Below are 27941 nucleotides of genomic sequence, written 5' to 3' on the forward strand. Positions count from 1 at the left end.
TCCGTTTCTCACATATGTCAGGTAGACAAACTGCATGACATTGAACAAGTTTGGAGAAGTTCAATGTGAGATGCATATTGGTGGGATGTCGTCTAGTTGTGCTGAGCCATTCTTGCAAAGAAGACATTTTGCAAAGAAGACACCTTGCTTTCACATGCCTTCATTGGCGTGATTCTGATCAAGGTCGATTTATCCTCTGTCACGGTTCATGAATGGGCCAGAGTGGTATTCAATTTAATTAAATGAAGACATATACAAATGTCCTTTAGCAGATGGTTGTCTTTTACAAGTAAGTTAACCGTGGTAGCAGGTGTGCAGTAAACAGAGAACTTTTTTTCAATGTATTGTTGCTTTGACGTGACAGTGGTGGTGAATATGGGATTGTAGTTAACATTTTACATCTGGTTACACGCCTGCTTTATTTGCCAACTTGGAGCTTGTACTCAATTAAGGCTTTGTATACAGTATTTATGTTTTCCAATGTTTTTCAATTCGTAATTGATTTCCATATATTATATAGTACGGAAAGATTTATTTTGAAGTTGGCATTCTCACTGTGTTGGCAGTGTGTGACTGTCATGCATACCATAAACAACTAATGCTACTGTTAGCTTGAATTATTTTCCTGACACTGTACATGTAAATAAGCAGGTAGTTGAAGCAAAAAAATGCCTTGAGCATTTTTGGACTGAAGTACCTGAACTAGTTAATGACTTGTTTCACCCCTAAAGAATTGTCCAGAGCAATTTTGCACTGCTTCAAGCAAAACCTACCCATTATTTTTATGATATATATACAGACAAACCTCAGGTTAGTTTTTTATGCCTTGGTTTATGCCTGGGTTTTCGACCAAACTGAGCGCATCTGAATGCATCACATGACTCCCCTAAGCTTCCTTCTACGTCACGTGTCTTTGTGACACATTTTCCTCGTGTCGCCTTCCAATATATATATATATAAAATACATTTTTTTTTACAAAATAAAGCATTATACAGTGTTGAAATGCCTTTTTTGTGTTGGAGGTCAAGATCTCGGTTTTAAACTCCACATCACGATTTAATTCAACTACATACATTCACAAATGTCCATCACAGTCGTCAATATGTTTTTTGGCTTTCATGTTTACAAGTTTAACGCAGCAAACAATAAGAGGCAGGTGACCACTTCCTCAATCACCGCAAACAGGAAATTAAGGTTCTCTGAGAACACCGCAAAATCACCACAATCTTAACTCTGCTCTCAAGATAAATGGTATATTCCGAGAGAATGGGATTTTAATCCAAATCTAAATCTGTCCTGGGAAGTTTATCACGATTCTTGAATCGACAAAAATACAAGTGCACTCTTCACATGGCTAAATGAAAAACAAAGCCCGGTTCATAGCAGCGCTGTTGGCGCCTTTGTTGACACAACAATGGCCAGGTAATTTTAATAAATTCGTCATTTGATCCCAAAGCTTCTGAAAGAATACAATTAATCGGAATGTAAGGACTCAGCAAGGTCTTTCACAGCTGTGGTCTTTAATAAGATTTGAGAGCCATTAAAAAACAGCGCAGTCAATGTCACGTTGGGCTTCTCTCGCTGTCTTAAACTGCAGCAGAGGGAAACAAGATGAGGCAAATAAGGGAGGTGTGGCGAAGAAAACATGGTCATCTATTTCAAAAGAGCTGAAATCTGATCTCGAGAGGGGCAGGGGGGGCGCCGTCGGAGGTACTCTACGTATCATCTCCCTCGCAACATTCATGCTTTCTAATTACAGGAGGTGAGGAGGGCCATCATTTTATCGTATTTGTTTTGCATCGCTGCAAAAATAGAAAATGAGGATTCGCCCAGCTGCAGCAATTTACTCCATTTCAACCTTGATTAAAAGAAAATTAATTGCCACATCTCTCATTATGTAGCAGGGAGCATTTGACAACGCGATTGGAACAACTCAAAATTGCGCGGCACTTACTGGCTATAAGCGCAAAGGCTGGAAAGAGGCCCTCAACACAATCTCACCCTACACATACAAAAATAAATAAATAAATCTGTGTAATGAAGTGCAGCTGAAGTATACAAAATGCTCCCTTGGCTTGAAAAGTATGTGAATCCTTCGAAATGAACTTCACATATGTCCTGGGGAGCAACAACAGGCACAATATACAACGCTGTACACATTTACTGCTGCACAACAATAAATGTGGCTGTTCACTGAAATTGAAAGCGTCTTCATTAAATGTGCTTCATGACGCTGGAAGGTCCCTTTTTGTTTTTTTGCTGCAAGTGATCAAATGTAAACATATGTTTCAAGGGCAAACGAACCGGCCATCTTCTTTATGCTCATTATCATTAATTTCTAATTTACACTTGAATAAATGCATGATTTGAATGTCTAAAGGAAACGTGATTGCACTGTGACATTGGGTAACTAAAGTATTGGATAGAAGGAAGCTTTCATCAAGTGGATCAGTGGTCCAATTCTGGCTATGGCCTGTGTGGTGTTTGAATGTTCCCCTCATGCCTGTGTGGGGTTTCATCGGATACTCCGATTTCCTTCCACATTCCAAAAACACATATGACATATGATGGTAAATGTTGTCCTTCGATGTGATTGTGGATGGTCTCTGTGTGACCTGCGATTGGCTGGCAACCGGTTTGTGGTGTCAGAAGTCAGCTGGATAGGCTCCAGCATTCCCAGTGAGGATGAAGTGGATTGGAAAACAGATGGATTATAAATGTTCCTTTTTTCCTTTCGGCTGGTCTTGTTCTGGGTGGCCACCATGTCTTCCTTTTCTATCCATTGATGTCTGTCTTCTGCATCTTCTCGAATGCCACCTGTCCCGACAATGTTATCCATGTAGTCACTCTCTCCCCTGTGGAGGTCAACTGTTTCTTACTTTTCCGATTCGCCGTTCCTCAAAACGAGCTCATTTCTAATCCTTGCCATTCTAGTTACACAGAAAGAAAACCCCCAATGTCTTCATTTCCGCCACCTCCAGCTCTGCTTCCTGTCATTTCTTGAGATCCCCTATCTCCAATCTGTACATGAGGGCTGGCCTCAACACCACCTTGTAAACTTTCCCCTTCATCCAAGGTGAGATGCTAGAATTCCATGACAGGCGTGACACTTTCCTCCAACCATTCCAACCTGTTTGGATCAGTTTCTTACCTCACACACCGCTGCTCCAGGTCAGAAAGTCCAGCTGCAACACACCTGATTCCAATCCACTCATCAGGCAGCTCTGAACCAACATTAGACCGGCCTTTTTATTTACCTCATGTGTATTGCAGCTGTGCGAGCTGGAAAACAGGCAGGATGATGGAACCCGAAGACCGATTTTGGACATGCGTGCTCTCGATCATAGGTGTCAAACTTTGGCTCTGCAGGGCTGTCATCCTGCATGTTTTCCATACCCCCGATTGCAACACACCTGATTCAAATGAACAGGGCAGAAGTCAGGCTACTGCATAGCTTGATAATTGTTTACCCTTCTAACTCAAATATCAGTACATTAAAACGAGATTGGATCCGCTCATTTAAATGAGGTATTGTTTAGTGCTCTGTCCCTTTTCTATTCACACAAAAATGTGTCTTTTGTCATCCAGACAGCACTTGTATCCACAAAAATTAGCAGCGATGCTATTTGCTGTAGCGAGATGTGAAGCAGATGACGACCATCTTACGTTGCCACTCACTAAGCTAGCCTAACACTAATACATTGCTTTCTCCGTGGCACGTTCACATTATTTTCTGTCTCGAGGGCAGAATTAACATTGTGTGAAGGTGGACACACTTATATGAATGTATATTGTCTGGCGCCAAATTCAACAGAAATACAAGGAGAGGGTAAAACAATCACGGCTGATTGAAGGTTGATGATTATTGAAGGTTAGAAAGTAACAATCGGAAATGACATCTACTTTCATGACAGCGTTTTCTGTGCATATCTGTTTAAATCGGGCTATTCAAGTGCCGGAGTAACACTCTACTCACGCATTTAAATGAGTACAGTATTTCCGAGTGTTTCAGAAACTGGAATTTTGACCTTACCCCGAGTATTGACTGCATGTAAAGTTGTAAACAGACTCAAATACTCTTCTACATATCTTCACTTCTATCCTTTCCAGCGCATGTGTTACAGTGACCTTACTTTGAGAAAATGAGTGCCCGAGTGAAAATACACACATCAATAATTTAAAAAAATCAACCATTATAAAATCATCTGAGATTTTTTTTATACAAACAGTTATGCATGCATGTGTTAATTTTATTTTTATTTTGAGGCAGCCATGCAATTTCCCGTAATTGTCACAGCAATATGCCCTTTGCAGATAATCGCTAAATAAACATTTAAATCCTATTTGGGTCCCTCCAACCCATGTGGCTCCTCCCCTCTGCTAGAATGCCATATGTCTCTGCGGATCAACTTCAGACGTTTTCCCCGTAACCACGGTGTGTGATTACAAGAGAATTTCTCTCCAATAGAAGGAGCAAAATGCTAAATGCTATTTTGGAAATGAAATTCTCCTTCATGTGGTCGCACCTGTTTCCCTCGGAGAGTAAGCCGAGCAGACGACTGATGGAGTCAGCCTGCATCTGACACACCTAATTCTAAAATATTTATTCGCTTTTCAAAACCTGGAAACTGAAAAGCCATGATCTGGGACAAAGGCTATACCGCTTGCGTGTGTATAATCACTCCTTCATATACTGTGTGTGACCCAGGTGGCATGGATTGACACGGGTAAAAACCCGACATTGGCGTACTTGGAACGTCAATCACCCGAAAATGAAAGTTTTTCTATGTTTTTTGTGAGCGAACGGCATATGCCGCCATGAAGGCAATGGGCACATTTGAATAATTGATTGGTGTAATGTGAAGTAATCTAAACCACCTTTCATTCTTGTCTTCACCGCGCAGCCACTACGCTCAGCTGATAGGGCTCAGCAGGGGACACTTGAGGACAAGGGAGCGGCATGAAACGTTACATTTTACCCACCATTACCCGTTGTCTGCAATTCCCTAACTTCCCGTTTTTTGCATTTGGCATGACGGGGCCAGTCGAACAAGCAAGTTGAAAGAAAATAGCAAAAACAGAACATAACCTTGCTGGTCGGGTGTGTACATTGAGCTAACGTCAAAAATCATTATTGGAACGGCATGTTCTTATGGAGGTGAAAATGTTGATTAACCAGTTTCAGGAGCGTTTCAGCATGAGTTGCTCAATTACGACTTTGTTTGGCTAAAGGTATGGCACATCCTTTGTTCACGTCAAGCTCACAATTTTCTTTGTACTATGTAACCAGTGTTCGGATGGACACCCTCCCCCCCACACACGCAATTAAAATTGGTCATGCATTTTCTGTTAATTTATTTTATTTTAATTCCAGATGTATCATTGACTTTGGCGCCGCACAACAGTATTGTAGTTAAAGACCTGCACGTTGGCCGATCAACAGTGAGCCTCCCCATCAAACACCGCTTGAGGGAGACTGCGAGACAAAGAAAAACAAAGAACAAGAATGTACTAGTACCAGTGTACCTATACACTTTCTGATTACAGGCTTTTCATTTTCATGACCTCCCCAACTGGTTGTGGTGAGTGTTTTTCATAACGTGGTCATTCCCAAATTGTTCATCGTGATAAAATGACAGAGTTGCATGTGTAATGTATTTACCACATAATTAGTCTTGCTTCTTGATTTTTCGCTGCTTTGAATTTTCCATGGTAGATTTCACCTACAGACTCACAGTGCATTGAAAAAAAAGAAAAATATATAAAAGTTAGGCTACTGTTTAGCAGTCTGTTCTTCCTACAATACAATACAATCCATATTGATTTATATAGCGCTTTAACAACAGCTGAAGATGTAACAAAGTACTTAACAAGGACATGTATCATATACAGGAAATAAAGCAGTCACAAAGATAGTAGAAATCACCAGGGAGTGATACCATGATCAAGTCGGAATCATGCTGAGTCAAATGCAAAAGAGTACAAGTGACTTTTGAGACGGCTTTTAAAGATGGGCAGTGAGGGGGCTTGCCGAATGCTCAGTGGCTGGTCCCACTCTCTGGAATCAGAGAGTGGGACCAGCAACGGAAAGGGCTCGATCCCCTCTGAACCTCCGATTAGTTTTTGGCACATCTAAAAATGGCTGGTCAGCAGACCTGAGGCGCCGGGAAAATGTGTAGGGGTAGATGAGCTCCGATTGGTAAGGAGGCGCGAGGCCATTTTAGGATTTGAAAAAAAAAGTATAAGCTCTTGAAAATAACTCTAAAATGTATAGGGAGCCAGTGAAGGGATGCCAGAGTAGAAGTTATGTGCTTCCTCTTATGAGTACCAGTCAAGAGGCGAGCAGCAGCATTCTGGACCAGCTTCATGGAGGATTGACTGACTCCAAAGTAAAGTGCGTTACAGTAATGGAGCCGAGATATGACAAAGGCATGAATTACTGCTTCAAGGTGCTCATGAGAAAGGAGCGGTTTTATTTTAGCCATTTGCCTCAGATGAAAGAAGCTAGATTTAACAACAGCAGCAATTTGTCAGTCAAGTGTAAAGTCAATGTCCAGTTTAAGACCCATGTTTGAGACTGTTGACTTCAGAAGGAGCCTGGGGGCCCAAGTCTACAGGATAAGATGTTCATGGGACACTGGGAAAAATCTGTATCACTTCTGCCTTCTTTTCATTGAAGTTCGAGAAGTTTTGTGCCATCCAGGTTTTGATTTTCTCTCGGCAGGATATTTGGCATATTGCATCTTTGCAAAGGCCATTAATATATGCAATATAATGCGGTCACCCAGAAATTGATCACACAGACGTTATACACTGGGAGGGTAAGTGTTTGGGCCCATTGAACAAAAACTTTGGGGGGGAAATGGAAAGGTGGCTTTTTGTGACCCTTCCTCTTTCGGAAGGAACAGACACAACTAGGGGCACCACATAAAGATTGAGAATTTATCACATACCTGAAATTGGGTGAGGCAAACTAGACACATTTGATGCAGTGGCTCACTATATGACTTGGTCACTATTAAGTCAAGTGTGTTTTCATCATGAAAATTATGACTGACTCTTTAATTGATTTTACAACACGTGATTATTTTTATACCTGTCAGACTGTTAAGAATGTTCTTTTAAAATTACCCATAGGGTTTTGTTTTTTTACGATTCTCCCATTATCCCCAATAGGGACAACAGTATTTGTTTGAGGCAATCAACAAATATGAATTTGACCAACGGTTCAAAACGAATTTGGTTGCACGTTTACGTTTCCAACTTTAGGGCATGAGAAAAAAATATAAACTGATTACTAGCCCGAGACACGAGGCAGAAATGGACCCCTCCTTTTTGACACATGTAGAATGATCACTCTGTAGCTCTTAAATCATCACTTTAAGAGGACTGAAGTGTGGAGCACATCAGTCATGCATGGCTGAGTGTCTTTGTTTAGCCCATATTTGAGCAATCAGCTTTGTCTCTGTCACTCTGTTTGTCTCACACTGTGATAAAGTTTTATGATGGACCATAATTATTCCCTCGGGGCCCAAATGCTCCTTGAAGTTTAATTTTTCAACTTTCCAACTTGTAATGTATGGTATGTATTAAGATGCTTGCAAGTGATACTATTTTTGTTTATCTAATTTGTTTTTTTTTTTTTGTTCACTACTTCTTGAGATCCTAACATTTCATCTTGGGGGCAATCATTCACACATTGCTCTCTGTCTGATATTGACAGATGTGAACATGCACACCTGAGCCCCTCGTACCCTATAAATTCAATCCAAAGTCGCTGGTCTTGCTTTGTTTTTTTTTCCCTCCAATTCTTCCTCTATAGGTGGGACATGTAAATTTGCATTAAAGCCACTGTGAAAAACAGAACTGAGAGATTTACAGTACAATATGATATACTATTTGAGTCATATCAGGGCAATATTACAGAGGACAAAAAGAGGCAGTGCTCTTCACTGTGGCTGTGGGGTTGTGGGGTAACTCAGCTAAGTTGACTCCCAATGCTGGTCAACTCATTCACATTCTTTCTGGTTTCAGTCATAAAGACCCTCCAATGGAAACTAATTAAAATCTGGCCCTCAATGAAAATGAGTTTGAGACCCCTGATCTGTTGGATCTGGTGACCCCCCCCCCCCCCCCCCCCCAGCTGCTCACTGATGCCAAAACAGCCCAAAATGTTATTTACAAAGAGCCAATACTCATAGAGTCAAAATTCTGATTCATGGACATTTGGAAGAACCAGTTTACTGTACATACTAAGCTGAAAGAGTTACTCCAACATTTGAATGTCAATGTGGAAGCATCATCATGAAAAACAGAAAAGAAGAATGGGGTGGGTTTCATCCTCGCTACAAAAACATGGTTAATATTATAATTCAAAACATATTGTGCTTCACAAGGGTTTTTTTCCGATGGATGTTGATGGATGGATGGATGGATGGATGGATGGATGGATGGACGGACGGATGGATGGATGGATGGATGGATGGATGGATGGATGGATGGATGGATGGATGGATGGATGGATGGATGGAGGGGGGAAAAGGTGGGAGGGGCGGATGGATCGATGGTTATGGGTGGGTCGATGGATGGATGGGTGCCTTTGAGTGGATGGATGGATAGATAGATAGATGGATGGATGGATAGCTGGCTAGGTTGATGGCTAGCTGGCTCGGTCGATGGCTAGCTGGCTAGTTTGATGGTTTGCTGGCTAGGTCAATGACTAGGTGTCCAGGTCGATGGCTAGCTGGCTGGCTAGATAGCTAGCTGGCTGGCTATATATGTAGTTGGCTGGCTAGCTAGCTGGATGGATAGGTAACTAGCTGGATGGATCGCTGGATAGCGATCTGGCTGGCTGGCTGGATTATGTTTTTGCTGCCACATTATCACATCCCAAGGGATGGTTTTACTATGATAAAGTTGAAGGCACTTCAGTTCCCCTCCCTCCCTTGATGATTGCTTCAGTGAACACCACTCACTCAAAGTGTTCAGTTTTCGGACACAGAGGTCACACCTGTTCTGGAACTTGATAGAAGGCCTATTTATAAAACTTTCTGATCCCTAAATTCCTCCTTTGGAGAAAACGTTGAGACACAAAAAGCGACGGTGGGAGTCACATTTAAGGTTGGTGTATGAACACAGCAACTGGACGATCCATAAACTGCTGAAATGAAGAAATTTACAAGCCATCTGATCTGGTTTGCTTTGGGGATGACTGAAGGACAAGAGCGACACACAATGTCATCACGAATCACAGTGAATCATTTATTGTCACTCTTGTGACATTACTGTGAAGAAAGACGCTTCAATCAATAAAGTTATATAGCATTGATGCTGTCCACATTGTTTTTTAAGCAACACCACTGTCTTATTGGATCGTTCTCAAACAATGCAGTTGTGAAAGCCTCATAAAAGCCTTTTTTTTCCAAACGAATCATGTCACACTGTATATTCTGAACGACCTTCACAGTCTGGGTGGTAATTTGAAAACTAAACACTGCACAAGGGCAGCCTCCGATCCGCCTGCCTTTTTAACACCCCCCAAAAAAGGTAAAAGTCAGATCGTGTCCAGCCTGGAAGAGCTTTAATATATAGCCTAAATTTAGGTGCGGAGTTATGGCTGGAGGAGTTATCGGGGTGGGCTCATGTGACGTATGAAAAAGTTCTGTAAATGCTGAGTGGATTTGAAGTGCAAGATGACATTCATTCTGGCTGCACTGACTGATTTCCTGACAGCTGCTGCTCGACATATGTCAGATATTTGCCCTTTTTTTGAAATGGAAAAGACGCCACGTTAATGGCTTTTCAGTCCTTGTGACCCCTATTTTTCCCTCTTTTACCCCTTTGTACTCGAAGGGACTTCATACACGCAACACATTTTACTATTCAGCTTCTGATAATACGTTTTATAACGGAAACAGCAGAATGATCCACGACTTTGTTTGAACAATACATGTGCCTGTGGGGTAGTGAGAGTGGTGTATAAACGTCTTGGGACAGCCCAAGGCTTTGTCTTTAAATAATGTTTTATTACAATAATCAATCGATGTGACACTGAGGATTCGATTTTCATCGACCCAACAACCGGGATTGCAGATGTGCCCACTTCACAGTGCTGATTTGAGATCGCCCTAGCCAACTTTACATCATCCACCAATGGCGGTCTGCTTTCAGTTACTTATAAACGTACTTTGTACGTGTTGATTCCGTGTGTGGATTCCAGTGAGTCAGATTATCCTATTGCCTCGTCGACTGTATGTCTTTATGGCGCTGAATTTAAAGGGAATTCAAGAAGCCGATCCATTGGCTGTGTTCACACCCACAACGGCGCAACCAGCCGTTTCTAACTGCGTGCTACTGTGAAAATATTAAACGAAAGAAAACCGCACCTCTGTGTATAGATATACCATGGTTTGTACTAGAATTTCGACAGGCACAAAAAATAGATCCCCAAGTGAGTAGACAATAAGAAGGATACAGTTGAAAGGATTATGCATAAAGCGCAAAAGCGATTTTAACAAAAGTTGTAAAAGTGTAAAAAAATTACAAATAAAATAAAAATATATATACAGTAAAGTCTCGTTATATCGATATCGGATATATCGATAGTCCCGGTTATATCGATACTATTTCTATGCACGCACGGAGAAAATGACATGCAGACAGGGTCGGATATATCGATAGTCCCGGTTATATCGATATTTTTTCGGACTCCCTTGAATATCGATATAACGAGACTTTACTGTATATAAAAGAAGAGACTGCTGTATTTTGCTGAGTGGCTGTTTTTCTTTTGGATTGTTTTAATATTTATGGCCTAGAAGTGTTTTTCAAATACAGTAAAGTCTCGTTATATCGATACGGTTATATCGATAGTCCCGGTTATATTGATACTATTTCTATGCACACACGGAGAAAATTACATGCAAACAGGGTCGGATATATCGATAGTCCCGGTTATATCGATATTTTTTCAGACTCCCTTGAATATCGATATAACGAGACTTTACTGTATGTGCTGTGATTTGCTATTGTGTTAACATACACTAGCAGAAACGGAACTCCATCACCCCGCCCCCAGCACTTCTGTGAAAATAAAGCATTTCTTTCCAATGCGGCTGTGATGTTCTTGTTGTTCCATGTAATATCATCTTGGGCCTTTAAACCGTTCACACATTCCAGTCATTGCGCAGTGGTCAGGAAGGAGCAGATTGCACACTCGTAAGCATAGACACCTCACTCTATTACAGACGTGCGGGTATAATATTAGTCACCTCTGCCAATAGGAGCAAAGCTAACAGGCAAAGCATGTGACAAGGTGCAACTGCAGACAAATCGATAGCACAAAACAGATTGCCTCGCTGAGATTCCCTTTTGCTGACAGGCCATGGGGTAGTTTGCGCTTTTAAAAAATAGCGACATCTTTTAAGGTGACCTCTGGAGTGCTTCTTATAAAATTACTAGAGACAGAAATCCATTTGCAACCGCACTATAACGCTGAGATTACATTGTTACTTTAGAGCCTCGGTGCAAATTAATTTGAGGTTCATTTCATGTATTATATAAATGGATGGTGGTAGGAAAATTAAATTCCAGTGTTGTACATTTCTATATATTGTTTTATTTATACAGAGGGTGTTTTGGATCACTGTGCTTACCCTTCATTTGGCCAGCGGGGCAGACTTCCAGCAGATTTAACTCCTCCGTGGACTTGGAAGGACAAAAAACACAACAGGAGTACTCGGCTTTTATTGTTATTATTATTTTTTCTTGTATGTTTTTTTTTTCAATCAAAAAAAAACATTGAGATGCTTTCAGCAGTTACAGTATAAAGCAGGGTACATCTGTCAAACTCATAATCTCCGACTAGCGTCTCAGAGTGACCATGGAGAAATGTTTACCAAAAAATGTAAATTATGCTGTGTCTTTATTTTAAATCGATTTATGGGCGCAAGTACAAGTGAGGTCATGAGCAATTTTGCATCTTGTTGCATCTTGTGCTAATTTACCACAGTTTTTTTCTATATTTGGCAACAGTTCACACTCTGCTAGATATTAATCTGCCTATGGAACGGCTAATATTGGATGGAGATTGGTGCACGGAATTAATGTTATAATGTGACAGAAAAAAGGGGAAAAAGATTACATGTATGTGTGGATTGGGAGGACCTGTCACGGAAGGACTATCGGAGCGTCTCCACTTCTATCGGGGGACCTTGGAGCCATGTGTCGACATGCATCGCACTGTTAGCTACATCGCCTGGTCATATTGGGGACAGGAAAGAAGTGGCGGAACAGAAGCACTCCAGATGTTCTTCATCAGTGGGCCACAGGGGAAGTCTGTTACCACAACACCTGGCTCGTTTCCACTCTGCGCTCTGAGGCAAAGAGTGCAATGCTCTGCCACCCTCTGCCAATCAGACACATAATAGATGCTCACTGCCACAGGATGGAGCAACATACAAAGTCTTTTCTGCGAAGAGAAGTGCTGTCAGAGCATGTTGGAGGAGCAAATATCTTAATTTTTCAAGCGTCTTTTCTTCATATTTGTGGAGAATGTCGTTGACCCAAAGTCAATTACTAGAGTATGTTTGGAAAATGGACAAGAAAAGATAAACATACCCCTCTCATATTTATTCTCATCAGAGTGACAGGCACCCTGTGGTGGCTGTAAATGACATCAGACATTTTTTTTCTCACTGAGGTAGTTAAAAACTCTTAGGAGACAAGTCTAGTGAGATCTGGAGAATGTACGTGGTTGTTCTTGCATGCTGAATTTTGCAGACGATGTGCTTCTGAATCCCTGCCCAAGTTGCCCTCTTAGTTTCATATTTGAGTGGTTCGCAGTCAAATGTCAAGCGGTTTGGATGATAATCAGCACTCCCAAATGTGCGACCCTAGTACTCAAACAGAAAAGGATGGTGGAGGGAAACTCAATTTATCAATCAATTTACAAATCAATTATTATTACGAACAAGGGCGCGGAAAATCCTACTGGACCCTCCGCACCCTGCCCACCACCTTTTCCAGCTACTCCCCTCAGGCAGGCGCTACCGATCCATGCACACCAAATCCAGCAGACATTTAAACAGCTTCTTCCCCCAAGCCATTAACTCTTTGAACTCTTCAACAGTAGCCAAAATGGAACTGTATAGTGCCACTTAGCAGTTTTTTTGACGACGATACTAGTGCAGCGTGTTCTACCAGAAACAAATTCCTTGTGTGTTCTACATACTTGGCAATAAAGATGATTCTGATTCTGATTCTGATTCTGATCACCACTCGACAATCAAAACATTGTCGAGTGGTGGATTGTCAATAAAACAACCTGATCCAGGACACAAGCGGTTGAGTTTGTGTTCTACGCACATTGTCTGCGCTCTTAGGGACGTTTGACCATTCAGGGCTAGCGAGGAGCTACTGCGTAGCTATATTGATAGGAGTCAGATGAGGTGGCTTGGGCATTTGATTTAAATGTCTCTTGAACATCTCCCTGGTGAAGTGATACGGGCATCCACCACCAAGAGAAGGCGACAGATGACACAGGACAGGCTGCGGGACTTTCTCTCAGAGGGCCTTGTCAAAAAGCTAGATGAAGTGGCTGGGAAGAAACATATCTTTATTGCTCTACTGTTTGTGATGTGAAGGCAATAACATGTATTCTTATTATTATTATAATTATAATATCTTAGATTCTGTGCTTAAGATGCTGCCCTGAAATCTAACTCTGTATGAACAGAAGAAAGTTAATGAATGGGGGGCATATGAATTCTGCCTAGCAACAAGTGACCAGACAAAAATAAGCTAGTAACTAGACATCAGCGACATGTTCAGTTTTAGTGAAATGAATCCATTATCATTGTCAGGTTCTGTTTTGTTTTGTGTCTAAGTTGCAACTAAAGTGGAGGGCGTTCCGCCCACGGCGTACCCGTCATCGCCTTGCCGATGAGTCTGTCTCCATGTTTGAGTTTTGTCGAAATCCCAAGCAAGGAATTTGTCTCGTGTTTTTTGTTGTTGTTGATTGTTTTTGTTTTTTTTTTTTTTGCATGAGATGTCAGTGAGTAGACTTGTTTCATTCTGACTCTTAGTTTGGGGTCTACACGTTCTGGCTTTTCTTGTCATTTCCTTTTTCAATTCAGACCGTTTACATTGTGCTCTATTTGCATCCATTTTTTCTGCATTTCACCTTGTAGTCGTCAGATTGGGAGCGTTTATACTCCCAGTCTGGCAATGAAGAGCATCGAAAGTGAGGAGGGCAACGGCCTCTGTGAAAAACGACAGATGCCACGCTCAATAATAGCAATGTTAAAATCTCCTTGACCCGCAGGTCCTCAAATAGCAACCTCAATTCGTTTCATATTTTCCTTGCTGGATCAATGGCAGCATAAATTTGAGGCTCAATGACAGGAATAATTTAAAACAGATCTATAAACGATAGAATGTTATTCCCTATGGTCGTAGATGCATAACAATTCACTGGATTGGCAGGATGAGCCTTGGAAAGATTTTGCTTGTGTTGGGGGTAACAAGGGGGGAGAGGAAGAAAATGAAAAGGGCCATCCAACATTAACTTAAGCATGCATGTGCATTAACGATTCTCCCCCTTTTTCAACACTCTGTCTTTATGTTCAAGTACATATTGAGGTATCGATCTTGGCGGAATTTCTTTGCCATTTCTGCTCTGATCAGCAAGGATAGGAAGGGCAAATTGTTTAACATAGCTGAATAAATAATAATATCAATGCTGAGCCCCCGCAAAACCCCCACCTTCGCCTTCCCTTAGTCAAGTCTCGCCACCCTCTTAGTGTAAAGTGTGCAAAATATTAAAACGATTTACAGATCTTGACAATATTTTTTATTATGATTTTTTTGGTCTGCCTGTGACCACATAAAGACAACCAGTTCACTTGCACCCACCAAAATGTTCCAGCATTCCATTGTCACCATTCCCCCCGCAAACAGGATAAGATTATTAGAGTTCACGCTCATGCCGTTTTGCACAGCATAAAAGCCTCTTGCTGATAAATATTAATTTGGGCCTGTGTGATGGGTTTGAAAATTCCAGCTAAAATGTCACCACATGGAACATGAATGTAATATTTCAAGGCCTGAGAGCAATATTGATTGTGTTTATTTGACTCAGGGGAAGGAGAAATAATTCTTCAACGTGGAGGCACATCTGGTTCACAAAGATGCCGAGCCAGGGAATGAGAAAATACATAACACTAAGAATAAAATAGGGTTCAAATTTAAAATACGTGATCACATTGTCTTGTGCGGATACCGCTGCCTTGTTAGAGCGCAACAAAAAGACAAATGCACTCTGTTCTTTTACGGCAACCTCCGAAAGGTTTCATTTTCTATAAAGCCAGTTTAATATGCGACGACAAGAGTTTGCTGTTTCCTCTCTTCCCGACTGTTTGTTTCCTCTGAAATAAAACTCAACTTCTCCTCCATCCGGAGTCCTTTGGAGTCTCATTTTTTGGTGATCGTGCTCCCTTTGCATTGCAGATATTGACTTCTAGTGGGAGTGAGGCGTCACATTGTCTTGGTGCGAATGAACTGAAATCTGAGAAAAGACACTTTGACCCTCAACAAGATGCTCTGACTTGACAGAGAATGTCAACACTGACTCTCTTTTCTTCTTTTTCCTCCTATTGTCATGACCATTATTTCTTTGATACATTCACACTTGACTCCAAAATACCCCATGACAAAGATTATAAAGCTCAACTTTGCCAAATATATTGTGTAACACCATATTCCACTATTATTTCGTTATTTACGGAATATAAGAAACATCTAATAGTACGCTGCAATGTCGTGGTTCACTAATGCAAATGATAAAATTACAATCAGCATACAAAGTGTGACAATTTTAGCTGTAGTCATTTTTTTATTCTTCTTTTATTTTATTTTTATTCATTCGTTTTTGTTAATGATCTGCATGGAAGTACCGATCACACAATATGAAAGGAATTCACGTTAAGAAAGTTTGAACACTTTGACGTACCGTTTTGTGATCCAACACTGCTAAAGCGCCCCCCACTGGCTAACAACTCGAGAGTGGAAGCACAACCAACAACAAAAACAATGTCTGCTCAGTGCTTTTTAAGTGGCAGACTTCAGTGAGTGACAAAAAGGGAATGGGCAGTTTTAAGGGAGTGGGGGTTATAGTAAACATGTTCAAACCGGGATGTTATAGTCTATGTGTAAAAAAAGCGCAGGGTGTGGAGACGGAAATTTCCAAAAGACTGCATGTATTCTAATAATTGACTATCAGGGTCATCATCCATCCAAGAACCACTTTGGCCCCACGAGAAGCCCACTGGACTCACGTGGCAACATTTTCCAGTGGCCCCTTTGAGATTTGAATGTTTTTTTATTCAATCGATTTATTGAATAAATAAATAAATAAAATGAAAACAAATATGGGCAAGGAGAAGAGAACTTGGAAAAATTAATGAGGACATTTTTGTGGCAAATGAGGTCCATTGGTTGACGTCAATCTCACAGTGCAGAGGTCGTGGGTTCAATTATTCTCCACATGCCTGCGTGGGTTTTCTCCGGGTACTGCGGTTTACTCCCATATTCCAAAAACATGCATGGCAGGCTGATTGAACTCTCCAAATTGTCCCTTGTTTAGAGCATTCTATGCAATTGGCTGGGAACCAGTTCAGGGTATCACTACTGCCGGAAGCTGTCTGGGATAGGGTCCATAGATGGATAGATTTTTGTAGCATGTTGTGTACTATATACTGAACTAGCACAACAATTTTACTTTAGTTTGTTTGGTGTTGAGCCACAAACAACCATAGATGAGTTCTCTCATGATTCCTTCTCTGTGGTTAAAAGTATATCACTGCAAGATGACAATGAAAGCCTGCAGGACTTTTTCATTGTTCAGATTCTAATCAGACTTTTCATTAAAACTTTTTTGATTTTGCACAGTTGCGCGAATGAAATATCCAGGGGCTTGCGTCTTCATCCTTCACTTCACTGGTAATCAAGACGTTTTCATCCAAAAAAAATAACATGACAATAATAAGAGCCAGCCAAGGATATCCTTAATAATGAATTTACACAGCAACCCAAGACAACATCTTCAAAAAGCGGGTACATTTTTAACGCCATCTGTAGCAGACACCTGGGAAGTTAGGCTTTGTGTAGCGGAGTGAGAAGGGAAATCATTTTTCTGGGGAGGGGGAGCAGACAATGTGAGCATTTAAATAAGAAATAGAATCCAAGCACAAAAACTTATTTCTCAGTTCCCATATTACATATGAAAGGAAACCTCATCAAATTGAAATGGGAACTAAGACCTGAGCCGTTTTTATTTAGGGACTTAAAAAAACTCCTAAATAAAGAGCAGAAAACTGATTGTGTCACATGTTGCACAAAAGTAAAGCAATCTTTCTCATAATTGCTGTTTGCTGTAACGCATTTCATGCATTTTAACCAATCCGCCTCTCCTCTTCTTGTGCTGTCCTTGGCTAGCTTTTCAGCGAATGTTGATACATCATTGCACAAAATAAATGACAATCAAACAAAATACTGACCCGGCAGTGGTTGTTTTAAAATGCTGCTGTATAAATACAGTGGAATTAAATTCAGTGTTTTTTTGCAGATCATTTTGAAAGAGGATTTCATCTCCAGCATTTTTTTAGAAAATGGCTTTTTGTGTATTTACATACATATAACATTATATGATGTTTGTTTCTTATCAACACGAACCATCATTGTAAATAATTACTTCCATACATACTTGTGTGGATAAACAGATAAATAAATCAAATGAAATATCCCGTAGCGGGAAAAAGTTTCAATTAAAATATGTGGTTACACAACTTCGTTTCAAGCCATACAATCAAGTTCAATGAATTCAATTGAATACAGTAGTCCTTAAGGTCCCATTCAGAAAAACAAATATAATTGCTTTAAATCAAATAAAACTGCATTTATGTATTTTTATAAGTTGTTGAGTCTCAGGACTTAACACCCTTGAAGTCTCAGGGACCCGGACAATCGTTTCTGTTTTCTTCGTAGTAAGCCCGGCCCACCAGAAGCACATAAACTGCATCTTGAATTTATCTGTACAATCGACTTTAATCTTCACGACTGAAGATTGAGTCTGTCAACAATAAGCTAAATATAAAGACTATAAATCGCATGCGAGTCCTGCCACTCGGCCAGCAAACCAATGAAGAACAAAAATTTAAATGGGACTTGACCTAGAGGCACACATTTCTGCGAGGCCACTTTTCAAGTACCTGATCCTGTGTAAGCCCCTTTTGAAAGCCCGTGATGTGTTTGTGTGTGTGTGTGTGTGTGTGTGTGTGTGTGTGTGTGTGTGCGTGTGCGTGTGTGTGTGTGTGTGTGTGTGTGTGTGTGCGTGTGTGTGTGTGTGTGTGTGTGTGTGTGTGTGTGTGTGTGTGTGTGTGTGTGTGTGTGTGTGTGTGTGTGCGTGCGTGCATGTGTGTGTGTGTGTGTGTGTGTGTGGGAGGGGGCGCTGACACGCACAGGGATATTGTTTTTGCTGAATTGACAAGTGCTTGGTGTCCTGTTTGGATAAGCAAGCTTTAAATCAGGTACGCTGATACTTGGAGCTTGAAGGTCACACAATACCTATGTGAGCGGGCTTAAGTGGATGTGTAAAATAGCTTGCTTCCTATTTTGTGGAGGACTGTACCGCCATGCAGGGGTCGACTAAACGGTGCTCACTTTTGGGTTAAGTAATTCCTTTTCGCTGACATTCATCTGAAACTTGGTTCGTGTGGCAGCAGTTTTACGCTGCAAGGACGTTTTAAATTTCCCACTTGGAGCATGCAAAAATCTAATCTCAAGGCAATCCAGTCAAATGTAACGCATTGACTTTGCTGGTTACCTGTTTTTGCTGTTGGTCCATAAAAGGCGATTTGAGTTGTGGTTTTTTTGTGGTATTTGGTAAACCAAATACCAATGGGTGTTGTTTAACATTCATGGGAAAAGATGGATGGATTGATGGATCAGAATACAGAATCAGAATCAGAATACCTTTATTCGTCCCACAATGGGTGATGGATGCATTGGTTGATGGATGGATGGATGGATGGATGGACAGCCGGACAGACAGCACAGTTTCAAAAAACAGCAATCGTTTTATTTTCCCAATAGCGAAAAATAATATGTACATAGCACTGTTTTTTTGAAAATTGTATACGTTTTCACTGACTCTCAGCTACGCCCTTTTGGGAACAAAATGAGCGTTACATCATGGTCTAAGCAGTTTCTGCTTATAGGTTTGGTAGAATTGTGAATTCTTTTGACGTCTTGCCTTTTTAAAGCAACGTTTGAACCACATTGCATGACTGTGATTCATCTTTAAGTGAAAATGCCAGATAGCTCCGTAAATCAGCATTTAGAAACCACAAAAAAGCCCAAGTCAATGATCTCACAATGCCCTAGTCCCTTTCGTCAGCCACTGAGTCTTTTGAACTCCAACTTGTGAGCTGCACAAGGGTTCCTCCATTGGAACGATCCATTGGCAACAACACATGATGCTGCTCAATTCAACTTTCAAAGACACTGTGTCGTCTGTTGCGCTTGCCAGGACCCCCTAAAAATATCCTGTCTCCTTTTAAAAAGCCTGATGGCCTAATTTGTCTTGTTGGGGTACCACTTGTTCGTCCAAGTAACTCACCGTGCTCGTTTTTTACTCTCAGCTGCCTCCCAACACATTCACCCCAAGCCCTCAATTGCTTGTTTGACTTGACACATAATTACTGTGGAAATATTTGTGTATTTTGTACGAGTGCCACGGTTAGCGATGCAAGCAGCTGCCAAGTCCTACAGCGCTCACTGCAGTTATCACAGCCAAAATCCCTGATTAGAACAAGATGCTGTCGTTTGGGCCAAGTTTGAAAGAAATCACTCGCAGAGACGGACGGGGGCCTCCTGCCGCCAAAGCGCCACTGCAAGCGGCCTCTGTCATATGTGGCAAAGCTGACATGCTCATTGTGCCAAACAGGATTTTTATTGCCTTTGAACATCGAACTAAATCAAGCCTCTTCTATCATAGAGGAGTTCCACTCGCTCAGCCTAACTGTTAAAACTAACATTGTGGGTATTTAAATTAAATGTAATAAAAGCTCCATGACGAAATGTGACTGTCTATTGTCGTTGAATGGAAGGTGTGTTTTATTTAAAGAAAGAAAAAAAAACAGTTACATTTTCTGAATCCCCCGGAATATGTATTTTGCGGCAAATGGACGTCAGATCTAATGAGTCTTTTTTTTTTCTCTGAAACAGCTAAAAGGAGAGGTTCCATATTTAAATGCTTTGCTCAGATGTATGACATCAATGCAGCTTCTTCATCTTAATGGGTTCAGTCTTTTGTGGGAACACATCAAAAATGGTTGGTACGAAGTTGAGGAACGTCATTCATCAAAGAGAGAATGCTATAAATTAGTTCTATCTTGATTGATCAATCCATCAAACTTTATGTATCACTTTTTAGACATTAAAATACAACTCAAAGTGCTATACGATGTTTCAAGGATATCAAATGTACTATTTTTTAAATATATGCTATTCGAGGCGGCTCGGTGATACAGGGGTTAGTCCATCAACCTCACAGCAAGCTAGCAAGCTATCTAGCTGTCTATCTAGCAGAGGTGTGTGTGTGTGTGTGTGTGTGTGTGTGTGTGTGTGTGTGTGTGTGTGTGTGTGTGTGTGTGTGTGTGTGTGTGTGTGTGTGTGTGTGTGTGTGGCGGGGGGGGGTTCATTTGTCACATGACTTGTTTTAGTAGTGAACACGTGGATAAAAGTGGATATCAGTGTATTTTTTTAAAACTTGATTCAAGGCTCTCAATTTTTTATACAATCGATTTGCCATTCATTGTGACAGTATACATTCCGGATGTGATTAGATTACATTAGATTAGATTAGATTATCCTTTATTAGTCTCACAGCGGAGAAATTTACATTTCACTGCAGAAAAGTTTTACCTTTGATAGGCGTCCATTTTTGTTCCTCCTCCAGTCAAGTGATGATGAATGTACATGAGAAAGTCGTGAGAGTAAATGTCCCGTGACATCCCGTTTGTGCTCATGTGAGTGGACAACCGAGGAGCCCACCCGCCGTTGCGGCCGAGCCGTCACGCGCTGACTCACCAGCAGCACAAATGAACAAAGTCCCCAGAAGTCACTCGGCGGTTGTCTTGACACCTGTCATGCAATTTGAGATGCGAGCAGCCTGTGTGGCTAGTCAAGTGTGAACTCGCGGTCGGTCTCTTGGACATGAAACACACAGACTAAATAATAAGCAAGCCTTTCCTGTGTCACATGAAAAGTGATGCGGAGGGATGGAAAAATATCCGCCCAACACACAACTTCACTCGGAGTTCGGGAGAAGCGGCACTTTGATGTAAATTGGAAGACCACATTGACAATATTCAAAGGCAATCATCCTTTTAGATTTGCAAATCCATTTTGGGCCTCTGTCAACCTGTGAATGGTAATGAAGTTTTCTTGGGTAAATACACATTCATCTTCTATATCACCATGTTCAATATTGTATCACTTTAATTCTGTATATCATTGTGCATCAAAGCTTGGTCCCCAAAAGGCATCACGGGTAAAAAATAAATGGAATGCAGAAGACAAACCTTGGTATATTTCATCAATAATTGAAAATAATTTCCCAGGCGATCATTAAACATGTTGCAGTGCAACATTGTTGCACTTGAAAGATCCACTGAGGAACTGAAAAGAAGGAAATGTGGCAACTTAATGGCTCTTGTCAAACTTGAAAAAGTTCAGATTGCAACTCATCATTATTGATGCATGAAAATGGTTAAAATGTGATGCATTACCCCCATCCCTCTTCAATTGCTGCTGTGGACTGCAAATTTCCCCATTGCGGGACGAATAAAGGTATTCTGATTCTGATTCTGATTCTGATTCTGATTCTGATTCTGATTAGCAGTTGGTACGTTGCAGTATCCCGCCTTCCAATCAGATGGAAAATGAGACACATGATGTAACTTTTCAACAAATTAAAATGTTTGTCCAGCCATGATCCTACCTACATATCAACATGTAAAAAAGTGACAAATAGGTCACATCAACCATTGGTTTATACTGTATCACTTTTCTCTGTGTCTTTCCGAGTTGTCATTTTATTCGTACAGGACTCTACTTAGAGTGAACGCTGGTGCGAAGGGCTGCTGCTGCTCACCTGCATTATTATTATTATTATTATTATTATTATTATTATTATTAGTAGTAGTAGTAGTAGTAGTAGTAGTAGTAGTAGTAGTAGTAGTATTTAACTGGCAAACAAAATGCACATTTGTCATCATTGTCACGCAAAGACATTAGACTGACCAGGGAGATACATACATATGCTCTGGTTTGTTCGCGTCAGTCCCACGGCGTTTGACTCGCTCACTACCGTTAAATCTACAATCGTGAGGAACTTAAAGTCAGAATCTCATTCTAAGATAATCAGTCCAAATTGATTTTTTTTTATTTGCTTACATTCATAGCTAACAAAGACTTGAAATTACAGCAAAATGTATGGAAGACCTAGTGATGAATGATTAAAACAGACACATTTTTTTGGTAAGCAATTCATCGGTAAGCAAATGGAATATCCAGTTTGTTGTGCGGCGAGACAGCAAGCAGGTGGAAAGATGATAAAAGTTGCAGCCAGACGCAGGAAGGGTATTGTGAGTTTTCTTTATTTGAAGTTGCAATGGATGTCAGTTTTCGGCAGACCACTGGTAACACTGCTCTCCAGGCTGTCCTTTCTCCCTCTTCTTCCTCCTCAAAGTGACTGGCTCAGTCTGGTTTTAAAGGTGCTTCACCTGAGCTTCTGGCCAATCAGGTCCCAGCGGTAATTGGCCATTCCCAGGTGGTTGCAATCACTTTCTCTACTGTTTTGGATGGGGAGAAATGTGCACCTTTCTCCCATCCAAAATCCAGAAAACACAAAATTATTTAACATTTATTTTGGCCTCATGACACAGTTTTATTGTAATTTTAGGAACCTGCATTTTATTTCAGAGCAATTTTCTTGCCTCAAGGTGATTACACGTATACATTTTCCTTTTTGACATGAGTAACTTTTACCTTAATTCAGGCAAAATAATAGCCATCTAAAACAGAAATGTTGCCTTAACATGTTTGCTGCGTCCATTTGTACACACTTATTTTATTTACTGGTACCGGATCAACGCAGAGCATCAGACCTAGACTCAAGGGTCTTCCCAGAACGACGGCGTTACAAAAACAGAGTGGATTTGAGTGTCGTGGTGGAAACCCTCGTTCAAATAAAACAAAGTGGGGGGCCGCATCGATGCGCTGTCTTGTTTTATATGATGGCTTAAAATAAATGAACTTTAAATGGAACCTTGGCAGGGACGTGGACTATTGATCGATTGAAGCAGGAGCTGAAGTTTAAGGGCACCGCTTGGCGGGGCTGCGCCTGTAACTGGAGTAATGAAATTGATTAGGGCAAGGGAGGGTGACAAGGCAGACGAGTCAAGCCCTTCATGTAAGGAAACAAGAATGCCATCTAATTGGGGTGTAATATGGGTCTTTAGAGGACATTAAGTAGGGGGGGGGGGTCGTGCTTGTGGATTGCGTGGGGATGATATTGCACCATTGTGTTATTATTTTGCAATTATTCACTTAGTGACTGGATGATGGAAGTCGGAACCGAAAGTCCTGCCAAAGGTCTGCTTGTACCCGAATCGAGGGAGCGACACTCCATGTGACCCGCAGTCTCTTATTCCAATCGCGCTAATCCCTCACCGCCGTCTGACATTATCAAGGAGGAAATGTCAAAAAGGTAGGCCCTATATTACACTTACATTTCCGCTTTGTTCAGCGGAAAGGTCGGTGCTGTTGGACAGTCTGCGGCTGGATGTGTACATGGCATGAGGAGCCCGCGATAAGAAGAAAGGAGCGTCAGCGCAGAGCGCCGATGCGTATGTGGAACTGTCGCGCCTTGGAACTGAAGCGGATTTATGTGGGACAGGAGATGTGAGACAATCTCTTTTCGTCAATGGATGCTGTTTGCTTTCAACATTACACCTTAAATCACTGGTGTCATAGTCAAGACCCGGGGGCCAAATCCGGCCCACCACATCACTTTATTCGACCATCCGGTGTCGGTTCATTGTTTGCTGCATGTTTGTTGCATCCTTTGTCTGCAATCGCATGCGTTGTATGCTGTGCATGTGTTTGTTTAACCTTGGCGGACTTTTACACTTGGTTTTCCTTTGATACTTTGTATTTTTACTGTTCAGTTGATTTTGATGTCTTACATTTTGTTCCTGCTGACCTTTAATTTAATACAATTTGTCAAACAACCTCCTGCTCCCTCCTGCCTGCTTTTTGGGATCCGCACCCGCCATCACCACCTTGCAAACCGTGACAGTAGAAGAACAAAGTAAACGAGCTGCTGTAAAGGCAGCCTCTTTCGCGGCACCATCTTGAAGTCAAAATCATAAAATAAGGTAAGCATACCTTTAAAGTAAAACTTGAGTATTTTAGGAATTCAAACCGTGTCACATGGTCAGTGACCTGCTTCTGCTATGTTGAACAGTACCATGAATTGGTAAATAAGCATTTGCGAAATGTATGTGAGTGAATACTGAATACTTTGGTTCGGCTTGAGGTAATTAAAAATGAGACATGGCGGGCCCACCAAATCTGTAAATTGCCCATCTCTGGAGCTATCTCGTGTAAATGTATGAGTGGGTCTTTCCACATTCAAACAGGCTGAGGCTGTCATCCGGATATTTTGCCCCGTGTATAAAACCACAAATCAGAGCGTGCCCGGTCTCAGAACAAGTCCTGAGTCCCGTCCACTTGTGCAGCATTTATCTGCCGGCCCAACGTGTCTCCCACAACCGTCCGGCCAGAAGTTACGGTGCATTACAAGCACTTAGCGCCGTGATATCAAGGTTCACCTCTGATTTCCAATCTCAGGCCAGAATATCGGTCTTGGAGGCCATCATTAAAAAGCCATTACACGGCCATATTTCACTTCTGACTCTCTGCCGCGTTTCAAGGTGTTAAAAGCTCAATGTATATTTCCCCTATATTTAAGCGCTGGGACAATGCCGCAGCACAGAGCATCTCACTCTCTGCCATTGACCTTGGCCTGGGCGGCCTTCATTAGCTTTTAGACACTTATCAGTCATAACTGGGTTTGTCCTCTCCGCAACGTTTCCTCCTTCACTTCACTTAGGTGGGAAAATAATGGCGGGAATCCATTTATCTGCCATTTCCAACAAGTGTGTGACATGAACACATTATCTACTTTTCGCTAAGTACAGCCGAGGTACCCTCTGAAGGAAGACCTCTAATCTGCTGGCCAAGGTCAGCCCCTTTTTTTCTAGAAAGCCACACCTTTTCCGTTTCTCCTCTTTCTGAGCTATTTTCACCCCCCCCCCCCCCTCCCTCCTCGTGAAATATTCATTTAGCTTTTGCTCGCTGGGCGTAGATTTTATGAGCACTATCAGCCGTATTTCTCCAAACACACATCTTTATTTGGTTTTGATTATTTATGCTCCACTCTGACTTTATAACTCACATCCCTAGGAAAACATTGATCCAAGGAGCAAATGAATCTAATTAGGACCTCTTTCTTCTGTGCTGGATATTGACTTGTTTTGAAAGGTACTTCTCTATTTCAAAGCCAATGTCTGCGGAATGCTCATTCCCGATCTCTTTTAGCAAAACTTTCCAAACGCTGATGAGATATTTTCGGGACGTAAATGCAACCGTGTGCGCATCTAATAGCGTCTGTTCGTTGATAATGGATGATATTTATCGCGGGATGTCATTAGTGAACTGACTCCCCAGCATCTCCAGTGAAACGATGGCATCTCAGTGATATGATGTCTCAAGTTCAAAGCTTAACAAGGGGCTGATTTCGAGAATAATCCTTGTTCAAGATAGAAGATAATAATAATACATTTCATTTATAAGCGCCTTTCAAACTGCCGCACGGAGAGCTGCAATTCCAAAATTTGTCACAAATCATTCACTAACCGCGACACAATTTAATGTGACGCTTGTACATTTCCAATTTTCATATCAACCCTGTTCTAAAACATCCTAGCACGTTTTTAAAATGGTTGATTTGAAAGAAAGAAAAACAGAAGAAGAAAGAAAGAAACGGTCATGATTATTTTATTTTGTAACATTAATGGAAATGCATTTAATGTGTGTGTTGGCATACTAGTTCAGTCAGTGAGACATTTGCAATTCATATTAGGCCTCTGTGATTACATTAAGAGTGTGTTCTGTCAGATTTGATTCATGTACCACGTTTTCGTTGAAACTGGATTAAAATATAAAAAGCGACAGAAATGGCTCAATTATGAAGAATTATGCATTTTTAATCAACTACTCCGGAAAACAAGAAAAAAAACAGCCACTCGGAAATGATCAGGATCGACTTCTGAAACAATTAGTAAACAGCGTTAGGCTTCAAAATGACATGAAGTGTCATTTATAAGACACATCAAATAAGAACCACCAACAGTTTGTTGAAATACACGTTGAAAAGCATTTTTTGCTACGAAAAGCGGAAACTACATCCCTCATGTTCTAAAGTATTCATAAAGGGCATATTTAAATACCAATGTAGCCACTGCTTGTGCCACATACGCAGTCAGCACAGGAATCGAAGTGAATTGAAGTGTTAATGCGTGACGATACGATAAAAATAGGGGACTTTCAGAAACAGCTATATAACTACATAAAGCACGCCATAATTCTTTACCCTTTGCCGTTATTGAATGACAATATCCATCCATCCAACCACGACGATCTACAAATCTACGATTGTTGAGGGGGGTGCCAGCTGTTTTCAGGCAGAAGGTGGGGACACCCTAAACCAGTTGCCAGCCAATTGCATGACCATATGCACTCACAATCACACTCGCACTTTGAGACCATTTTTATTATATCCGCCAACTACTGTATGCATGTTTTTGAAATGTGGGAAGGAACCAGAGTACCCAGAGAAACCCACACAGGCTCCTGGAGAACATGCAAGCTCCACACAGGAAGAACGGACCCGGAATTGAATCCTACACCTCCGCACGTGAGGTCGAGGCGATAACTGTCCGGTGGCCCATAGGAAGTCAAATATGTTGTTTGCACGAGCCACAACACAGTGTACTAAATACCAAAACAATCACAGACTTTAAATAGCACCTTTGTGTTATGTTTTATTTTTTTTATTTTTTTATTTGTGTATATTTTGTATTTTTATATTTTTGTATTTTTTGGTTGATTTTGTTTGCATATTTTTATGTTTTGTTTATGTTTTATGTCTAATTTCTTTTTTTATGTTTTATTTGTATGTTTATTTTTTATTTAGTATATTTTTTGTTTTGTATGTTTTTTTTTTTTTTTTTGGTGTTTTCAATTTTTTCTTTTTTATATTTGTCTTAATGTTTTTTGTCTTTTTTCTTTTAAAAACCTAATGAGGAATAAGCGGTATGGATGGATGGATGGATGGATGGATGGATGGATGGATGGATGGATGGATGGATGGATGGATGGATGGATGGATGGATGTTTTTTATTTTTATTTTTTCCATGCGCAAACATTTTCATTTCCATGTCATTTCCATGACAGTATGTCACAAACTCAACACAAACTGATTTTTTTTTTTTTTAAATCCATGTCACCATTAAAATCCCAAGTTTATAAACATAATATTTATTAAAAGGAAATAATAATTACCAAAAGAACAACGTTTTCATTTTAGGAGTCAAAAAAGATAATTAATGAGAAACATTTTAATATGACATAAAAATATTGGTGTTGAAAAAATGCCTACCAGAGAGAGTAGAATACCATATTTTTGTGAGTTTTGTTTGTCAAGGAAAGTGTAATCAAAGCAGTTAGAGGTCTTGACAATAAGATTTGTTT

General features: G+C 40.8%; 1 long non-coding RNA gene across 1 annotated transcript; it reads right to left on the reverse strand.

The window, feature by feature from the left end:
- Positions 1 to 5344: 5344 nt before the first annotated feature.
- On the reverse strand, positions 5345 to 21400 carry LOC148903890 (uncharacterized). Its single transcript, XR_016116652.1, has 5 exons — positions 20984 to 21400; positions 12144 to 12407; positions 11656 to 11707; positions 5664 to 5724; positions 5345 to 5477 (listed from the first exon to the last, which is right to left on the reverse strand). It is a non-coding gene; the product is annotated as an uncharacterized LOC148903890 (long non-coding RNA).
- Between the last annotated feature and the right edge of the window lie 6541 nt (positions 21401 to 27941).

The sequence above is a fragment of the Hippocampus bargibanti genome, linkage group LG01 (assembly GCF_051943395.1).
Source record: "Hippocampus bargibanti isolate YZ-2025 linkage group LG01, ASM5194339v1, whole genome shotgun sequence".
Classification (NCBI taxonomy): domain Eukaryota; kingdom Metazoa; phylum Chordata; class Actinopteri; order Syngnathiformes; family Syngnathidae; genus Hippocampus; species Hippocampus bargibanti.